Source organism: Leucoraja erinacea, chromosome 33 (assembly GCF_028641065.1).
Source record: "Leucoraja erinacea ecotype New England chromosome 33, Leri_hhj_1, whole genome shotgun sequence".
In the NCBI taxonomy this organism is placed as follows: Eukaryota; Metazoa; Chordata; class Chondrichthyes; order Rajiformes; family Rajidae; genus Leucoraja; species Leucoraja erinaceus.
This window is the reverse complement of record NC_073409.1, coordinates 10,623,880-10,645,662: the sequence shown is the minus strand read 5'-3', so window position 1 is coordinate 10,645,662 and position 21,783 is coordinate 10,623,880. Positions and strand designations below refer to the sequence as shown.

The 21,783-nt window shown below is 40.0% G+C and overlaps 1 protein-coding gene across 1 annotated transcript in view; it reads left to right on the top strand.

Moving 5' to 3' along the window:
• LOC129712661 (protein unc-13 homolog C-like) overlaps positions 1-21,783 on the top strand; it is a 221,118-nt gene that overhangs the window by 16,372 nt on the left and 182,963 nt on the right. The gene's annotated exons all lie outside the window — the stretch shown is intronic.

Here is a 21,783-nt window from a genome sequence, read left to right as displayed (position 1 = left end):
TATAGTATCAGAAACTAAATACAATGTGCATGATATTGGCTATTGAATGTAATTCAGATTTGAACTCTCCTCTTGAGGTCTTAATTCAGGTATACTGTAATTTAACTTTAAGTGGGAATCTGACAATTAGGAGTGAAATCATGCATGTATTTATTGTAGCGTGGATTTGATTACAAACTTTTGCTTTTCCTGTAGGCTTTCTTTTCTTTTTATATTCATTTAGTGAAAGTTTTATGTTATTTCATGTCATTATCTTTGTGAAGGATGTAGGCGATAATTGTCACCCTGACTAAAACCAGCTCTTGGGTATGTTCACTTATGTTTGAGGTGACAGTTTCAAATATTTAATTACTCCAGAATGTTTGTTTTTTTTGCAAAAGGAAGTTCACATAAACAAGTGAAGATTCTTACTCATTTATGCATCTAATACTTAATTGTAATTAGGTTTTGAGCAATCAATGATTTGTGGTTGCGAATATTGTTAGTTTTATATACTATTGGATTTTATTTCAGTTTTGCAAATTAAATCTTAACTGATCAGAAATCCAAAGTAGACTGGATGATACTTGTCATTGTTTGAAAAATATCAAACATGTCATATTTATTTTACTTAGTTGACTCGAATGAAGCAAGTGATCCATTATTTGTCCCCGGACTATGTTATTTCTCTATAATGACAATGTCTCATTAGTTTCTTGTTTTGCTCGCTACCGATTTTCCATTTCCCCCCCACTGATTCCCAATTCTTTCCATGCAAGCTGGTAAAGTGCATCCGCAATTGGCTTTGTAATTGTGGACAGAAGCTGGTGGTGGAGGGATGTTTCTTTGACCAGTGCTGGGATCTATCATGTTTGTGATATGCATTAATAACTCTTATGTCAATCTAAAAGGTATTAATGGTATATCTGAAAATGAGTTGAAAATCTATTGTCATAGATGCTAGAGAGGGTATAGTTACAGTACAGCTAGAAAGCTGGGCGGAGTGATGGCAGACGGAATTGAATTGAATTGAACAGAAGGAGTGTTGACAAATAGAGGGACCTTGGTATAATAGTCCACAAACATTAGAAGTGGCAACACAAGTAGATAGGATTGTGAAGAAGGCATGTGGGATGATTGCCTTCATTAGCTGTGTCATAATACATAAGAGTGGGGGTGTAATCTTACAACTTCATAGAGCATTAATTAGACCACACCTGGAGTATTGTGTGCAGTTCTGCTCATCACACTGGAGAGAGGAGGTGATTGTGCTGGAGAGGATGCAGAAATATGTTTACGATATTGAGAATATTTTACCCATGGTGGAGGTATTGAAAGGAAGGCATAGCTTTACAGTGAGATGTAGGAGGTATAGAGTGGACCAAAGGGGTATTTTATTTCATATAGATTGTGGTTGGAATCTGCAATACACTGTCTAAGGGGTAGTGGAGGCAGACAGAACATACATAGAACAGAACAGGTCCTTCAGCCCACAATATCCATGCCAAATATGATGCCAGGTTAAATGAATCTCCTCTACCTGCATGTGCATCACATTCCTCCATTACCTGCATATATATTTGCCTGTCTAAAAGCCTCTTAAATGCCCCTATCTTACCTCCACCACTACCTCAGGCAGCATGTTCCAGGTACCCACCACTCTCTGTGTAAAAACCCATGACCTGCACATCCCCATTAAATTTAGAGACAGCGGTTGATTGGCCATATTTTCCCCCTCATTTCAAAACCGTACTGTTCCGATATTTCACACTTTTTTAACTTAATAATTGGAACAAATACAATAAAATCGGACTAGTTGGCAGGTATGTAACACCCTCCAATCCAGGGAGCATTCTGGTAAACCACTTCTGCACACTCTCCAAAACCTCCACATCCTTACTGTAATGGGGCAACCAGAACTGCACATAATGCTCCAAATGTGGCTTCATCAAATTCCATAAATCTGCAACATGACTTCCTGACTCTTATACTCAATGTACCAACCAATGAATGCAAGCACACCATATGTCTTCTTTATCATTATATCTACTTATGGTGCCAGTTCAGAGGGCTCTTGACTTAAACCCAAGATCCTTTCGTCCTTTAATGCTGTAAAGGGTTTTTCCATTAACTGTATACTTTCTCCTTACATTCGACCTTCTAAGGTGCAACTCCTCACATCTCACGCCTCATTAAGGTCCCTCTGTTTATCACACTCCTTCGGGTATGACCCTTCTTTGCTCTCTAGATGCATCACCTTGCATTTGTTGGATTTCAATTCCACCTGTCATTGCACCACCCAGCTGATCTATATTTATATGCTCTCAAGAAGCGTCCAGGCAAAGCACTTGAATCACAATGCCAGAGAAGACTTTAAACCTCATCTGGGTAAATGGAATTAGTCTTGAATGGTACAACAGTCATCATGGGCATGGTGATCCATAGGGCCTGTTTCTTTGCTGTAACACCTTATGACTAATTGTTGTCTCTGGTCCACTACTCTTAATGTTCTTTTCCTTTTACTGATCTTTGTTTTCCTGGCCTTATTAAAATTGATTATCATGATCTCACTTTTGCACTCTATGCAATATAACTTTCTTTGCTACTCCCAAAAGGAGTAGGTCATGCCGTTGAAGAGTCTTCAAGAGAGATGGGTTTATCCATTCAGTGTTAAGTTCAGCAGTCACAGGTCCAGCATACCATTGTTTACACCGGTTATTATTCTGATAATAATTATTATTCGTTATAATAATTATTATAACTGGTTTGCTGGTTTCCCATTCAATTAGGTGATGTTGAATTTATATCTTATTTTATTTTTTTTTTAATTTATTTTTTTTTAATTTTATTTTTATTAGAAGTACGGTAAATTACAATCCTACACAACACATATATCTTAATACATTTTTTGTACCGCTTCATTTTTTTTTGAGCTTTAAGAAAAAGGTAGAAGTAAGGAAAGTAAAGAAAGTGCAAGAGAGTCGTGCAGTGCAAGAGTGTTGGGAAAAGAAAGCCCCTTAGGAAAGAAGTTAGAGAAGGAAGTAAAGTGAGAAAATAGACCCTAGAAAAGAAAGAGAGAGAAAATAGAAACAATCGCTCTATTATAACATTAAACTCCGCAGAAAGGGGACTACCAACCAAGTCTGTTTTTGTTATTTTACCTCCCGTTACCAGGTCCTGATACCCTTATGACTGTTTTTTTTTTCTCTGGTACTATTACTCTTAATTGTTTTTCCTTGTAATTACTATTGCACCTCATACTTGTAATAGGTCCAGAAACATAGACTGACGTCTTTTGGAATTGGTTGCTTTACCTGCTAGGAGGAATCTCATCTCTTCCAGATGTAATGTTTCAAACATATTTGATATCCACATTTTTTTTGTTGGTGTCGGCGCATTTTTCCAGAATTTAAGTATAAGCTTTTTTCCCATTATTAGCCCGTAATTAAATAAATTCCTCTGAAACACGTTTAATTCAGGTTATCTTCCGATATTCCGAAGATAATCCATTCTGGTTTTGGTACCAGTTTTATTTTGATCAATTTTGAAAAAATATCAAATATTTCATACCAGAATTTTTTGGATTTTTGTACAAAAAAACAAAAGAGTGCGCTATGGTAGCTTCTTGACACGGGCATTTATCACAGATTTGTGAAACATTAGGGAAGATTTTATTTAATTTAGTTTTTGAATAATATAATCTATGTAATGTTTTAAATTGGATGAGCGTATGTCGTACGTTGATCGAACATTTATGCACCTGTAGTAAATGATTATCCCAGGTCTCTTTTGAGATTTTTATAGCTAATTCTTGTTCCCAATCTTTTCTAATTCCATCTGTTGTGGGTATTTCTATGTTTAAAATGATATTATATAGGTACGATATTAAATTAGCTGATTCCGCCTTGGTCTTCATTGCTTCATCCAATAAGTCGGAAGGCATATCATGATAGTCTTTTGTGTGTTTTTTCAGATAATCACAAATTTGAAGATATTTAAAATATATATGAATTTATATCTTAAACCTGTACTTTATTGTTCATTTTTTGGAATGGAGCTCTCGTGGCCAAGGTCAGCATTCATTGACCATCTCCAAATGCCTAGTGAAAGTGGTGATGAGCTTAATTTGACTGTGAACAACCACTATTGTGATCTTACATTGGAAGCAATGTCATTGATGAAGCAGCTAAATGTTGGTGCCCGAACATGCTCAGGCAGTGTTCCACTGCAGACCGAGTCCCTAAATATCCTGGACCTGGCACAATTGCCATTCAGCAACGTCAACCATCTTCCTCTTATGCGAGGTATGATTCTAACCAATAGTTCCCCTATCCAACCTTCCCCTTGACATATTTGGTCTATTTTCAGAAGACTCCTTGATGCTACACTTGGTGAAATGAACCAATATAAAGAGCAGTCGTTCTTGGCTCTCCAAACAAATTCATCTCTTAGGTCCATGTTTGGACTAATGCTGTGACTAGGTCTAGAAACTAGTGGTCCTGGTGAAACTCAAGATAAGTATCTGTGAGCAACAGCTCATTGAAAGTTCTGTCACTGACATCTTCTGTCATTTTCCTGATGATGAAGAGCAGACTGATTGATCATTAATTAGCTGGATTGGATTTGTCCTTTTTGTGGATGAGACATGCCTGGGTAATTCTCCACATTGTTGGACAGATGCCAGTGTTGTAACTGTGTGGATTGGCTTAGCTAGAGGTCACCTTTGATTACAATCTCTTTTTTTTAATGTCAGTTGTTGCAATATCCAGTGTCTTAGGAGAGACAATTAATAATTTCTTCTATCTTTTAAATGGAAAATGTGTTTTGTGATTTCAATTCAAGGTTATCGACTCAATGTACGATCCTTTTATGTAATCTTTTGGCCACGTTCCTGACTCCACGTTTCTTGGAGTTGGCAAGTTTCCGTACAGAAACTCCTTATTCTTAATGATTAGATGTGATTTTGAACACCACAGTTATCTTGCAAAAATGTTTGGCAATTCTATCATATGGGATGGTCTACTAATCATGATGTTTTAAAGGTGTCCTTTCATGTGAGCTCAAAACAGTCACGGTTCCTACTTACCATTTATGACAGCCAGTAATATTGCAATGTGAAATGGTGCAATTGTATAATGTATTCCGAAAGATGTTGTACACTGAGAGTACACTGTGCTTTCTATCCTCTGGCATAGAGAATACATCAGTTGCCCCATGGGGTGAATATAATCCAAGATAGAATTGTATAGTTTTCCTCATAGAGCAATTAGACATTCTTTTGGAACTTCAAGTAAATAATAATAATAATAATAATAACTTTATTTGTTAAGCACCTTAAAAAACAACCAAAGCTGACCAAAGTGCTGTATAGAAAAAAGAAAACAAGCAAGACATCATAAAACAGGCAGAACAACAGAACATACAACTAACACGAGGCGCATAAATTACATACGAACATCCAAACAATAAATTAAAATACATAAAACACGAGTACGAACCACGCAGCAAAACCAAGCAAATAAAGTTAATAAACAATTCAACACCTCACTGGTCTACAAAGGCCACGGAGAATAGATATGTCTTCAGGAGTGACTTAAAAACAGCTAGAGAAGGGGCCTGTTTAACGTGCAGAGGCAATTCATTCCACAATCTCGGAGCCGACACAGCAAAGGCACGGTTAAATATTAAACCGAAATGAATAAGATACTGAATATCAGTGATTTTAATAAAAATATAACAGTTGATAAGGTTTTGTCACAATACACAGTACAATAGAAGAATAAAAATATCACAAATATAGAGATGGCAATATATGTAAATATGTGTATTGTACAATAAACCCTAATTTCAACAGACCCCTTAATTACAGACGTTGGATATAGCGGACGGACCTGCTGACACATGGGACGGCCCGCACCATCTCTCCGGCTGCTTGGAGCCCCGGCCTTCAACGCCACCCCTGGCTCGCAAGGTGCACCAGCAAGCCCTTCTTCACCCACAGCACAGTCTGTTGACACGGCTGTTGGTGCGGCTCACATTGGTGCCTCTGGGGACAGTGCTTTCTGCGGGCCACAGAGAGGATATGCTCTGTCACTGTGGGACTCCCCCTCCCCCCCACCTGCTGCTGCTTCTTGCTGTCAGCGGTGGCTTTCTCTGTTCCCACTCAACCGTCTCCTCCTCCCGCCACTCTGTCCTCCCCCCCCCCCCCCCCCCCCCCTTACTTCTACCGCTGCCTCCTCCTCCTTCTCCCCCAGAGTCACCGACATAGTCTACCTTGGAAGCGGCAGCATGTGAGAGGGAAGGGAGCCCCATGGTGACCGAGCATGTCTTGCCGTTGGCAGCGGCCTGCAGAAAGCACTGTCCCAGGGGCATACAACGTGAGCCTCAACAGCTGGTGGAGAAGTGTTCGCTGGTGCAGACCAACGCCACCGGTGCCAGGTTTTAAAGTGAAACAACAAAAAGTGCTGAAGTAACTCAGCAGACTGAATCAGTCTGAAGAAGGGTCCCGACGTCACCTATCCATGTTCTCCAGCGATGCTGCAGGACGCCCTGGGTTAATCCAGCACTTTGTGTCCTTTTGTGTATATTAATCATCTTCTGCAGTTCTTTAATTCAAGTACATACAATGATAATATCTTACTTTGTTATAATGGACAATCGACAATAACGGACACCATTGGTCTGCAATAACAATGGTTTACTGGGTATAAATGTACATACTCATTATAATGGACTACATGATAACTTTTGGCAAGGATAATGTCTAATGATTGAAATACAAATAGGGTGATGCGCACTTTTATATGTGGGAATGATTTGGTTGACAATCGGAATCATTTCTGAGGACCATGCGCAAGTCCCGAACCTTCTGGCATGTTCATGCCCACAGTCTTTCTGACCAGCATAGTGGAGTAACTGCCTCAATCGGCATCAGTGGTGCTGATGTGCAAATGGTTGAGAGCTTCAAGTTACTTGGTATTAATATTGCCAATGATCTGTCGTGGACCAGCATCATTGATGTGACAGCCAAGAAGGCACACCACACCTCTGCTTCCTAAGGAGACTGTTCTACAGATGTACCGTAGAAAGCATATTGTCGAGTGGCATCAAGGTTTGGTTTGTGTCTACCCATGACTACAAGAAATTACAGAGAGTTGTAGATGTAGCCCAGCCCATCCCACAGACCATTATACTACTCCATCTATACATCACACTGCCTTGGAAAAGCAGCCAACATAATCAAAGACTTGTCCCAACTCAATAATTCCTCCTCCTCCCTGCTATGGTCCGGCAGGTGGTACAGAAGCTTGAAAGCGTGTACCACCACACTTGGTGCTTCTTTCCCTCCATTATCAAACTTCTGAATGGTTCTTCCATATGCTAGGGCACTGTTCAGTTCACCACAACTCCATTGAGCATATTGAATTTTGTCGAAGCAACTGATGGGATGCAATAACGTCCGACTTAGATTACATTAGATTTAAAGCAGTGTTCTCTTGCAGTTTTACACTTTCAGATTTCAGAAAGTAAAAGTCTGCTTCAGCACTGCTGGTGCCAGAAGCATGCCTCGTGAACCCTTGCTCACTCTATATGGGTCTCCATCCATTGAAATAATTGTGACAGCAGAGAACCACAAATTGTTAATTTTACAAGTGCCTGCTGGTTTTGTATAACTAAAGTGAAGCCAAACTGAATCTCCAAATCTCCAATTGTACATTGCTACTATGTTTAAACAGTGCAGCAAATTCATTATTCTTGCCAGAATCTGAAGAATCAATAGCAGTTCTTCCCTTGTTTGGCAATCTAACAGATGTAAACCGATGCAAAATCTTGATGATGTGAAATATTTGCAGAATTAGAAGTAAGGATTTAGTTTTTCCCCTGTTGGCATCTCCAGCAAGATGCAAGATGGCACAATGGGACAAATGGTGGATGTTTAAAAAATGTTTAGAAATTCAATTGTAATGAAATCATATGCAAACTTCAAAATGACAGTCTGGGCATAACAGTCTTATAGAAACAGGAACAGACCTGTCCACTAAACCCTTGAGTGAATTCTGCCATTCATGTGGTAATCTGTACTAGTCTTGATTTCACAGCCTTAACATTTGGTTTCACAGATAAATTCAAAGGCCTGGAACTTCATCCATCCCAGTAAATGGTTCTTAAAATGTTCCTGATTGAGGAGTGGTGCTGATAATTTGCAAAGCCCACTAGTGGCCAAATTCTGATAGAATAGACCTTACACAAATTTGATCCATCTGTGCTAAAATCAAGCAGACATGATCTAGGAATGGAGCTGAGTTGCAGAGAGGGGATAGGTGAGAAGGCAGGGTCTGGGTTTGGTAAGGCTGACTAAGCAATGGAAATGGAACACATCAGGTTGGGATTATGTGCCTTTGGATGTTGGGGACATAGTAGCAGAAATCTGTTGGCGATGGGCTGGAATTAATTCATAAGATTGGGGGATGGAAGGATCTGGCTCAACTGCTGCTTTGTGAATAGGGCAGATGGTGGCAAATGATTAAGCTGTTGGTGGGTAATTTTCTGCAGGATGCTTTGGTATTCTGTTAGATATCAAAGAGTCAAAGAAGGTGAAGCTTTTATTTGTGTTTCCGGCCAGTATTTCCTGCTTAATTGATTATATTGATCACTTCTGCAAAGTTTGCATTTTCACTGAAACATTACGTCGTTGTAAGTTTATTGTAGACAGTCTGATGAAAAGTATTGGATTTCTAATTTAGGGGAAAAAATAAAGATGCACTCTTCTATTTGTTCTTAGTATAGTGGCCATTTTAGTAAGTGCTTTTATTGCCAATCTCCAAATGTGATTATTTCTACAACATTGTAGCTTGCTTGTCAGAGGGCATTCGGATATAATAATAATAATAATAATAATAATAATAATAATAAAAACCAGGGTCTGGCACTGCACGTGGATCGTTGTATTTCAGGGGTGCATTTTTGGACAATCCAAAAGGTGTATTGATTGTTTTGTTGCAAATTTTCAATTGTCCACATTTATTTAATCATCTTTCACAAGTTTTGATGCTGAGATTTGACTTCATGGTTGATACCATGATGGGTGATGGGTACACATGAACCCCTGTCCCAAACATCAGTGTGTAGAACTGTTCAACACCAATCTACTTGATGAAAATGTGGAGGTGTACTCTGACATTGACTTATTTTTCATTATTTTCCTTCCTTTCTCAAATCTTACACTTGGTATTACATCATCTATTTTGTGCGATTAATGAGGCAAAAGTGTGCCCCTGTTCTGATTGTCGGCATTAGTTTATTATTGTCTTGTGTGGACCGAGATACAGCGAAAAACTTTGTTTGCATGCTATCCAGTCAAATCATACATCATGAGTGCAATCAAACCCAACACGCACAATGAGTAGTGCAAAGAACAAAATATCAGAGTGGAGAGTATAGTGTTATAGCTACAGAGAAAGTGCAGATAGATAAAAACATACCAGGAGGTAAATTGTGAAAGCAGAACTTCACCCTTAGCTTATGGAAGGACCGTTCAGTAGTCTGATAACAGGGAGCTGTTCCTGAATCTGGTGGTGCGTGCTTTCAAGTTGTTGTATGTGTTGCCAAATGGGACAAGGGGGAATGACTGAACTACAAATATGTGTAAATAGATCACATCGTCATCGTCTCAATGTCTTTTATTACTGGGATTGCATTGGAAGAATTTAAGTCTATAATATATCAAAACGTTTTTTTTGAATGTTATTTATGCCAAATCCAATAAGGGAGTTTGAAATGTTCTCTTTAAGAGTCAAGAGTCAAGAGTCAATTTAATTGTCATTTGGACCCCTGGAGGTCCAAATGAAATGCCGTTTCTGCAGCCATACATTACACACAAATAGACCCCAGACACAACATAATTACATTTTACATAAACATCCATCACATAGCTGTGATGGAAGGCCAAATAAACTTATCTCTCCACTGCACTCTCTCCCCCCCGATGTCAGAGTCAAAGTCAAAGCCCCCGGCTGGCGATGGCGATTGTCCCGCGGCCATTGAAGCCACGCCGGGTGGTGCGAGGTCGCACACCGGGTCTTGATGTTAGAGCCCCCGGTGTGCGCTCGCAAAGTCCCGCATTCCAAGCCGCGCGGGGCAGTGATGTAGGCCCCGCTCCAGGAGCTCTTCGACCCGCAACTCGGGCGAGAGAAGTCGCCGTTGCAGGAGCCCCGAAAAGCGGTCTCCCCCCAGGGAGCCGTGGCTCCCGGTGCCGCCGTCCACAGACCCGCAGCAGCCTCCGACTCAGCAGCAGCAGCAGCAGCGGCAGCGGCAACGCTCCTCCACCGCTCCACCCGCTCCGGTCTCGGCCAGCTTTAAGCAGCCCCTTAAAATTAAGGATGACTTGGTTGCACCCCAGGTAACTGATAATAAAACATGGGAATTGCAGACTCTGCCACAGTGGGGCAGGAGGGACTGCATAGTTTTTAGAGTTGTTTTGCTCCTGCTTTGTTCATGAGACTTCCGTGATGCATTACCTTGAGGTTCTCAATACCATTCTAAATTCTCCGATGCCATTTTGAGGAGCCATCAGCCAGAGATTCCCAGGAATGAATGGGGATGTTGCATTTCGTTCAAGGAAGGCTTTGAGCATATCCTTGAAGCTTTCCACTGTTAGCCTGGTAATCTCCCGTGACAGAGTTCAGAACGGTGCATTGGTTTTGAGGGCATGTGAACGATATGGCCTGCACAATGTAGCAGACTGGGTGTTGGCATGGGGAAGCACACTGATGTTGGTTTGCTTGTTCTTCCAGTGAGTTTGGAGGATTCACAGCAAAATAATTTTTTTCTGTGCTGAAATGCTTTACAATCTGATTTAGCAGGCAAATTAATGTTACATTTGCATTTAACATTTGACATTAATACATTACTATATTTTTGTTGGAGCAATGCCAGTTGTTCAGCATAATTTTGTAGATTATATCAGAATAGTGCATTTTGGTGTTCATGCCAGGGATTGACGGAGGGGTAATTTCATCCCTCTGGATTCATGCCCCTTAACATTCAATTAACAAAGTGTACTTCAGATAAAATTTTCTTCAGAACCATTTGAACTAATTGGATGTATTGGTGGATGGGAAAGATTTAAACGGGTATCGGATTTAAACGGGTCAGGTTATTATGGGCTCCGGTCGAACAGGTTTCCTGGCTGGCTTGCAGGTAAGTCCCTCATTCGGTCACTCACGTTATTTAGTGTTTTTTTCCATCTCTCTCTCTCCCCACCAAAGTTGGTTCTTCTGCTTGCCTTTATTTGTTTCAGTCCTCTGGTCCTTGATCCCCCCCGACTCTATGCATCTACCCGATCTATTCCTCTTATGATTTTATACACCTCTATAAGATCACTCCTCATCCTTCTGCGCTCCAAGGAATGGAGTCCCAGCCTACTCAACCTCTCCCTATAGCTCAGACATTCGAGTCCTGGCTACATCCTTGTAACTCGTCTCTGTACCCTTTCCAGCTTGACAACATCTTTCCTATAACATGGTGCCCAAAACTAAACACTATACTCGAAACCTACAGTACTGTATATCTTTTTGTCCTCTATTGGGAGCAGTTCACAGAAGGTTTACATCTGATTTATGGATTGAGCGAGTTGTCTTGTAAGGAAAGATCGATTAGGTGAGCCCTGTACTCATTGCAGTTCAGAAGAATGAGAGGTGAATTGAAACATCAAATTCAGAGCAGGCTTGGCAAGATGGATGTTGAGGGGATGTTTCTCCTTGGGAAGGACTCTAGAGTTAAGGAGCATAGTTTAAAATATGGAGTTACTCATTTACAACCAAGATGATGAGAAGCAGTTAATTTGAGTGCCAATGTTTTTGAAGCATGCTTGCCCAAATGCCATGGAGGCCAAGTTATTGAATATATTCAAGCCCTGCTTGTTTAGATGTCGTGGGGAATTGAGGGTTATGGTGGAGACCAGATGAGCATGATTTTAATGGATGACAGAGCAGGCCTGCGATGCATCATTGCTGATTCCTGCTCCTATTTTTGTGATTTTAACTCTTAAACTCTGCTTTGATCTTGGATTTTAACTAAATCAATTACGACCAGGATTATATTGTTTGTTTATTAATTAAATATGCACTAAAAAACTGTTATTTGTGCAGTTTATCTCAAAGAATCTTCAGTGAAGTTAAACAAATGCCAGGCATGTGGCCATTAACTGAAGAAGTGTTGTATTACTCCAACATGGAGACATGGAAGCTTTGGAGATTCTCTAAGGACAGATTGCACAAACTTGGATTGTTTTCTCAGGAGTGTCGAAATTTGAGGGCAGACCTGATAGCAATATATAAAATAAAGAGAGGTATAGATAGGGTAGACAGTCAAAACTTTTTCCTCAGGGTGGAAATGCCAAAGACTAGAGGTTATAGGTTTATGTCAAAGGGAGAAAATTCAAAGGAGATATTTAGGGCAAGTTTTTTACAGAAAGAGAGTGGTAGGTGCCTGGAACATGCTGCCAGGAGTAGTGGTGGAAATAGATACAATGCTGATGTTTAAGAGGCTTTTGAATAGGCGCATGAATATGCAGGAATGGAGGGATGTGGATGTGCAGGAAAAGATTAGTTTAATTTGGCATCATATTCAACAAAGACATTGTGGGCCGAAGGGCATGCCCGTGTGTTGTACTCTTCTACCTTTATGTTCTATGTCCAAACAAACTGGGGTAGCTCTTTCAGTTGTACATCTGTAGATCCATTTGAAGGACAGTGTATGCTATCTTTCTCTGTCATCCATGTATTAAATATGGTACATTGTGCAACCGACTTTGGCATGACAGAATGACAGTATTATTAAAGACAAGGGTAGCAATATTAATTAAGGGCAGGTGGCTAAACAACATTAGCGAGGTGAGGAAATTTCACTTGAGACCCTTCTTTCCAAAGTGGGCTGCATTAGTTAATCAAAATGGAAATGCCACTCTTGACATTCGGACCAGCAGCAGATTCTCTCCTCGTCCTGCATAATTCTTCCATCAGTTTAGATATTTTTACCCATTCTCTGATGATGAACTTTGGGTTCATAAATAGTAATGGCATTAAGATTCAGCAGGCATGAGGCAGGTAATGGATCATTCTTCATGAATGTTAAATCAATATCTTCTTTATTTTATGCCCTTTATCTGTGTTGCATCAAAATTTATTAAATTATGAGAGGCCTAGCTATGATGAGTAGGAAGGACCTTGAGCAGAGAAATAAACACCAATGTCAAGTTATGGTATTTGGCAGAAAGATTAAAATGATAAAGATATTTAGGTATTGTTTAAGAAGGAACTGCAGATGCTGGAAAATCTAAGGTTGACAAAAATGCTGGAGAAACTCAGCGGGTGCAGCAACATCTCTGGAGCGAACGGTTTCAGCCCGAAACGTTGCCTATTTCCTTCGCTCCATAGATGCTGCTGCACCCGCTGATTTTCTCCAGCATTTTTTGTCTCACTAAGATATATAGGTAACCAATTGGTAAGGGGTTGAATCTTTTTGAAAAGGTGAATCGGGGCAGAAATACTCAGCACATTTTAGAAGTAACCAGAACAATGTGTCACAACCTGTAAAGCTAAGGCCAAGAACTGGGAAGTGGTGTGAGTCTGGATAGTTATTTTTTAGCTAAAGAGGTCTTGGAGTGGATATCTTCCTCTTGTGCCATAAAACTTTGAGTGCCTTCAGTAATCATGACTTGCAAATTCATAGATAGTTATGCAATTAAAAAAAGGACCTTAGGCCTTTTTCTCCACCAGTCTTTCCCCAACCCATTTTAACTTGGCCACATTCCCATTAATAACCCCCCCCTCCAGATTATATCGTCCACCTGCTAGGGGCAACTTGCACCAGCCAAAATTAACCTAGCAACCCGACTGTCGTTAGAATGTGGGAGCAATTAGGAGCACTCGGAAGAAGCCATGTGGTTATGGAGTGTATAAGCAAAATCTGCACAGACAGAACAGAAGGTCAGGACTGAATCTGGACCACTGGAGCTGTGAGGCAGCGGCTCAACAAGCTGTACCACAACGTCCCCACACCTTGAATGGCATCACGCCTTCCCAATTTTAAGATATCTTTACATATATAAAACTTCTACTTGCATTGCATCTTTCACCCAGAGAGTTGTGAATTTGTGGAATTCCCTGCCTCAGAAGGCAGTGGAGGGCGATTCACCTGATGCATTCAAAAGAGAGTTAGATAGAGCTCTTAGGGCTAGCGGGGTCAGGGGATATGGGGAGAAGGCAGGAACGAGGTACTGATTGTGGATGATCAGCCATGATCACATTGAATGATGGTGCTGGCTCGAAGGGCTGAATGGCCTACTCCTGCACCTATTATCGATGTATCTATGTAATCTTGGTAAAATGGTTAGAAGGCAATTCATAGGGGGATTATAGAAAACAAAAGGAGAAATTAAATGTTTGAAGGAATGCCTGACAGAAAGGTGGACAACGGTAAATATTTAGGAAGAAAATTCCAGAGAGTAGGTACTTGATAGCCATGGCTATGACTACCAATAGTTGTAACTTTAGTTACTGCTTCTTTGGGTCTGGAGATAATTGAGGATTTGATGTAGCTTTCAGCATAGGAAATGTGTGACAGGGGAGGAGATGGCAGTGAGCTAGACTAGGGAATTTTCAGTATTGACGTGGGAATGAGATGATCTTTTGTCTGATGTTGCAGGAGAGTGATTACAAATGGGCTCAGAGAAGGACAGGTTCTTTGAAGAACCAGAGGTAATAATGGGAAGAGAAAGCCTTGTAAGTGATTGTCTGGCAATGGCTGGACTAATAAGAATGGAACTGGCAGTGTGTGCAGTCCTCACAACTGGACAGTGATGAAGAGGTGTTTTGGTGTGCAATGTGTTCAAAGGCTGCAGATGAGGATTGATAATGCACATTTATCAGTCATTTAACACATGACGAGGGGAGGTGGAAGAAAACACAAAAGGAAGGTGTGTGTTTCGTGTCAAGGCAGCTGAGATCCTTTTAATCTAACAGGAAGAGCAAGGGAGGAAAGTGCATAGGCATTTGATCTAATGTTATCACCATTAATGACAGAAAGGTCCTTGCATGTGGCATTCCAGTTGAGGAGAGAGAAAGGGGAATTAAATGGTTTGTGGGAGAGAAAAGAAGCCAAGCATCACCTGTAATAGTAGTGGGCAGGCCCTCGTATATGAGCGAGGCCAGGTTTCATGGTTCAAGTTTTCTGTTATTTGTTGATCTTTTCAACACTTGGGTGAAATTGCATGATGAGCACCAGTCATATGTCACTGAGGTCTGTTTGAGTTCATTGGATTCAAATGATTTGATGACGATTTCTGCTGGTACCGAAGCTCTTTGTCCTCATGCACAGCCTATCCTTGGACCTCAAGATGGATAGGATAAATATTGTTTCAGTCACATTTTCATTGCAGTGTGCTTAATTCTACTACATACAGTATACAAATATACAAGTATACAAGTATATGCTATAGTGACAATATCTATCTGCTGGAAAATGTAAGCATGACCTTTCTTCCTAACTCAGGTTGTCATTTATAAGCTGGCTGGGAATGTCATCTGTCGTGCAGTTTTAACATTGTAACACACACATAGAAGAGGCAGAGGCAGAAGACTGACTGATGATTTAAAATTTCAATCTTCTTCCCACCGTCAACAAACTCTAGTTCTACCCCTGAAAGAAACAGTGGCACCATCTTCTGAAATGCTGATTAGCATTTGGACACATACACACTGGGGCATTAGAATAATCATTTCCTTTCTTGAGCTATCCAGACGCAATTGCAGTGTCATACAGAGATCCAATATGTTCAATTAGTTAATCTTCACATCATGAAATGTTGCCTTTGAGTTCCTGTAGCTGCAGTGCAAGTTGCTCGTGGACCTTGAACATTATAATTGCATTTAAGTAGCTCATCTTATTTGTATGCATAAAGTGGGACTTCAAAGTTGTAAATTGCTAATATTTTAAAAGGAGATATTGACTTTTACAAGAGGACCACTCCAAGGAATGCAGTGAAGTTGTAAGAAAATTAGCAAAAGTGGAACCGTTTTGCATTGTATGTCAGAATGTTTTACGGCCGATTTCAATCTCCTATACCCTGCTATCTGCACGGTGGGTGCTCAGTTAGCAGCGCAAGTGAAATATTTACTGTTCTCACTCAGCCCCTGCATCTGGCATTTTAACTCCCATGCTTGGTAAAGTCTGACATAATTGGTGCATTGTTGTTACTGTCATGGTTAGCATTTTGTAAATTGATGAGATTTTAGCTGATGATCGTGCAAGGTTAGACTTGGCGAAACAAAGATAAGTAGAAATTAAATCAGAGAAAGCTGAAGATGATTTTCTTCAGTTCACCTTGGGAGACAGGAATTGACTGGTGACACGGGGTGTCGTTAGTAGAGCCACTGCCTCACAGCACGAGACCTGCGTTCAATCCTGATCTCGGGCATTGTCTGTGTGGAATTTGCACATTCTCTGGGTATTAGAGTTTCCTCCCACATCCCAAAGACATCTGGGTTGGTAGATTAATTAGCCACTGTAAATTACTGCTAATGTTTACATGAGTGATGGCATCAGGAGGGAGTTGATGAAAAATGGGGAGAATGGATGTATGGTCAGGACACACTCAGTGGGTCAAAGAATCACATTCCATGCATCTCTATGACTTTTTGGACCACTTTGACGTCATGGTCTCCTGCAGGTAACTTTGACCATTATGGTCCAGATTCTAAATATGTGTTGGACAGAAGAAGATTGGGCAACATCAAACAATTGGAAAGCAGTACAGATGCTGTTGGACCATTGAGTTCCTCCAGCAGTTTGGTTTCTGTTTGGGATACCAGCATCTACAGTTTCTTGTGCTTCCAACACATTCTTAGCTTTGTTGAATTCATTTTTGTTCCCGTGTAACTGCTTTCTTTATTTACTTTCCATTTTGCTCTCTTCTTTGGCCATGTGCTACTGATCTACATTAGCCTGGAGAATGACAAATGTACAAGCTTTACATTTTTCATTCTTGCTTTCGTACATCTTCATGGCTCCCACTTCCTCCAGCCTTCAAGTCTCTGAAGTCTGAGCATTCTGGCTTTCTCTATTAGTGTGTGCCTTTGATTTTCATCACAGCACTATATGCCATCATGTCTTCAGCTGCCTATAGCTTAAGTTCTGGAATTCTGCCTTGAAACTCCTCTCCTCTTCCCTCTGTCCACTCTCTCTTTCCTTCTAGCTCCTTTGGTTCCATCCTTAACACCTTGGTGTCACGTGTTCCATTAATGCCCGTGAAGTACCATGAACATCTATAACAGTGTCTGCAATACTGTCGTGAATGTGTCTCCATGGTTTTCCAGAATTTTGTAAATAGTTTAGAGAACTTTGAAGCTGGTCAGTGCTGCACATGCAATGAAAACTAGGTTGCCTCTATTGCCTAAATATTGTTAGCATTTACAAAAAATGTCATGCATGTTTAATTTTAGACAAAATTCCATATTTTTGAATACTGGGATTATATTAAAGACCTAGTGATTTTCTACGCAGTTTATCTATTTGTGGAAGTCATCAAAATACAAGTCAATCCTATTTCCTCACTCATTCCTGATAGAATCTGTAGAATGCCATCTGGTCCAGGTGCCCCGTAGCTATTTAATTCCTAAGATTCTTACTGACACATGGTTTCATGACTTCTACATATGTTACAATAAAGTAAGCCAAAAAAAAGGACCTATAATTAGTCCACTTCCTTCATTGGAAATAGCTCAAGATTTCTATTGTTTTTGATGTAAAACCTTGCTTCTTGATGTAACATGCTTTACAATGTTATGTTGATATTTGAGTTGCAGTCATTGTGATGATGAGGGCAGCAAGCTTGCACTTTGTGCATAATAAGATGCCACAGACAGCAGATGGGGTGGATGATGAATTGAGCTGTTTTTCTTGCCATTGGAAGGGTGGAAATATTCAAGCCATCCAACGATTTGCAACGGACAATATTGTCCTTAGTATTGCATCTCTCCTTCCATGCTTCACATATTGCTTTGACTTTTGGACTCTTTTTCATGACACACCTTCTGGCTGTTGACAAAATGACAGCAGGTTTTCCATTCTTTTAACTTTCCATGAACCTTTCTTCCTTCACTTGGTTGCCAAACACTATTTTCTTGCCCTTATTATTGTTAACTTGTGCAGCCTCCTTCTGCTGCCCGATCTATCCTCGACAGCTGTTATATCTTTCTGCAGCAGCTTAGACATGCTTGCTTGTTGCATGAACAGCTTAGTTTGGTATGAAGGATACAATTAAAGAAGCAATTACTGAATGTTTCTACATATGGAATTATCTGGCCAACAGTTTGATTCTGTTCTTATTTACAGCCAGCCTCTTAGCTTATTTTCTATCCTGTAGGTTCCTAATTTAAAGTTTACAACACCACTATCATTCTGAGGCTTGGAGACTGTTTGGAGTAGTTGTATACTCAAACTAATAAATACTATGACAGAAAATGTATGTTGCCACTCGAGCTATATCATTACCTGGGGTGTTCATCTAGACTGGCACTAAGAAATTATCATTTCAGCTATGATCTGTATTGACAGACGAATGGGTCATAAACACTCATAGTTGATTTGAAATAGCTTTTCCTATGCTGAACACTCCAGTTCTGTAACCATAAAGCTATTGCTGCCAGGTTCATTATTTTAGATTTCTGTTTTCTTAGACTGTATGTACTTGATTCTTTGTTTCAGGTGTTGTCATAAGGCTGCAGAATCCTTTACCAGATTATGTTACCAGGCCGATAATACCAGAGGCCTCGATTAATGATCAGATGGGTTGCTGGAGAATTTAAATTGACATATTTCAAAATATAGCCCAGCAAACCACTCAAATACAGCAGGGTAATAATTACGGGACTTGCCAGTAATGCCCACATTTCACGAATGAACAAAAATATAATGACCTCACAGAATCACCCAAATTTATGCCTTTCTTTCAACACCAAATACATTGACTCGAGTGTGGAAGCTGATGGGCTAAAACAAGAGTAATTTATTCAGAAACAGGTTGGCAATCAGTTCAACTTGACAAGCTGTTCCTTTATAAGATTCTGTAATGTTTAAGGATTCTGCTGAACACATGATTTATAACTGGGTCAGCAGTGGTTTGAGGGACAATTGTAAACTTTTGGAGTTTAGGATCAGAATGACCTTGAATATGAGCTGAGATACATTCCGTTCTTCTGACATTGAATTGTGTCTTTAAGCTGTGTTTAATATGTGGCCAAACACCCTCCTCACCATTGTTGGACTAAATAACAGAGTGGCAGGACCATATGTGCAGATATAGGACTGGAATGTTTTGTCATGAAGTCATTAGTTCATAGAGGAATCTCATTCATTTGGAACTGCTTTTCCTGAATATTTGAGTAATAAATAGGGAAAACAGAAGAGAGATTAAAAAGGCACTTTTTATTTGCTGTCAGGGAGATAACAGTATTGATGTCCTCTCAATGAATACAAAGGTTATAAGTATTAACTTGTTGAGTGCACTATGTAAATATGAACGGCGTTTGCCATTGTGAGGATAATTGCTCTGCAATGTGGGTGTCATTGCACCACTTATGTAAAACAAAGGTTACATTAAAATCATTGTAAAATCTAAAGTTTGTTTGGAAGTACAAATGCATGCTTCCTTGTGTAATAAACAGGATATTCAAAGTCCAATTTCCTAGAAAAGACAACGTTAATTGGACTCTAACCTCTCATCCCTGATCCTGCCCATTCCTCCTCCTTCTACAACATCCTTCCATTCACTGCTGTAAATCAAGAGCCCATTACATACTAATATTGTCTGGATTTACTCCTTGCCCATCACAATTAGCTTCACTTTATCTCCTGCAAATTTTATTTTTCTGTAATAAGGGTGATGCCGTGGTTGAACTGGCTGCCTTTAGAGATGCAGGTAGACAAAAATGCTGGTGAAACTCAGCGGGTGAGGCAGCTTCTATGGAGCGAAGGAAATAGGCGACTTTTCGGGTCGAGACACAGTACATCCTTGCAACTTTAGAGAGGGAAACTGAAATAATAACCTTCTGATTGTAAAACTGTTTTTTATGTCATTATATATAATGTTGACACATAAATAAATGAAAATCCTGTGAATATCTCAGAATGCACGCAGTATGCTAATTATATAAAAAAACATCATAAATCGTTTACAGAAGAGTAATATTTCAATGGTTGTGAAGTAACAAGTAATTTGGTTTATTTATTTTCATTACATGTAATGTTATGTTGAATTATTGAAGATTAATTGTGTCTTAATGTGATTTGTCACAAGTCCTGAGAGGTTTTGCAGACATTGTGAATATAAGGATCGAACAATTTAACAAAAATTAAATATTGGGCAACATACAAAGGATTTGAATATTTTTTCTTTGTATAGTTGTCATAAATATTAACATCAAAACTGTTGCATTGGAATATCATCTGCCACATAGAAATGTATAAAGAGATATGAAGTACTCAGTGAAATGATTGCACATATGCACAAATTTACACTTTGATTGCATGAGGTAACAATTGGCCGGGTTCATAATTAGACTCTAAACCTAACCATAAATATCTATGCACATCTTAAGGATTATGTTGTTCAGAAGATTATTTATGAATACCTTGCTTGATCTACTTCATTTCGAATTGGTTTTTGCTACCACAATATATTATAGAATATAAAATGACAAATAAAACCATTTTAAATAGATGCGAGATTAGGCTATTTGATTCCGGCTTTGCCATTTATGGTTGATCTATTACCACAAGTTTATTTTACTGCACTAATCCAATATCCCTCGAAATATTAAATTTACTCAGTCTTGAGTATACACAACAACTGGGCTTCCACAGCCCCATTGGGAAGTGACTTACAAAGATTCAAGAACCTCGTGGGTGAAGAAATGTCTTCTCATCTCAGTCATAAATAGCCAATTCTTTATTCAAAAACAGTGGTTTCTGGTTCGAGACACCACACCCAGGGGGCACATCAACTCCATATCAACCATGTTAAGCTCTAACAATTTTGTATATTTGTGAGAGATCACCTCTCATGCCAAATTGGAAAATTATCATGGATTTATATTCATCATAGGTAGACAAAAGTGCTGGAGAAACTCAGCGGGTGCAACAGCATTTATGGAGCGAAGGAATAGGCAACATTTTGGGCCGAAATTCTTCTTCAGACTTATGGAGGGTGGGGGGGGGAGAAGAAAGGAAAAAGGAGGAGGATGAGCCCGAGGGCTGAGGGCGAGCTAAGAAAGGGAGAAGACAGCAAGGGCTAACAGAATTGGGAGAATTCAATGTTTATACCACTAGGGTGCAGACTGCCCAAGGTGCCCTATGAGGTGCTGTTCCTCCAATTTCCGGTGGTCCCCACTCTGGCCATGGAGGAGGCCCACGGTAGAGAGGTAGGATACGGAATGGGAGGGGGAGTTGAAGAGCTGAGCCACCGGGAGGTCAGGTTGGTTAATGCGGACCGAGCGGAGGTGTTCGGCGAAACGATCGCCAAGCCTACGCTTGGTCTCACCGATGTAGATCAGCTGACATCTAGAGCAGCGGATGCAATAGATGAGGTTGGAGGAGATGCAGGTGAACCTCTGTCGCACCTAGAACGACTGCTTGGGTCCTTGAATGGAGTCGAGGGGGCCTCCCCAGGAACGATAGGATTCTGTTCCTGAGAACTTTTATAATCCCAAGCATGAATTTGTTCCATTTCACTATTTTTGAATCTGG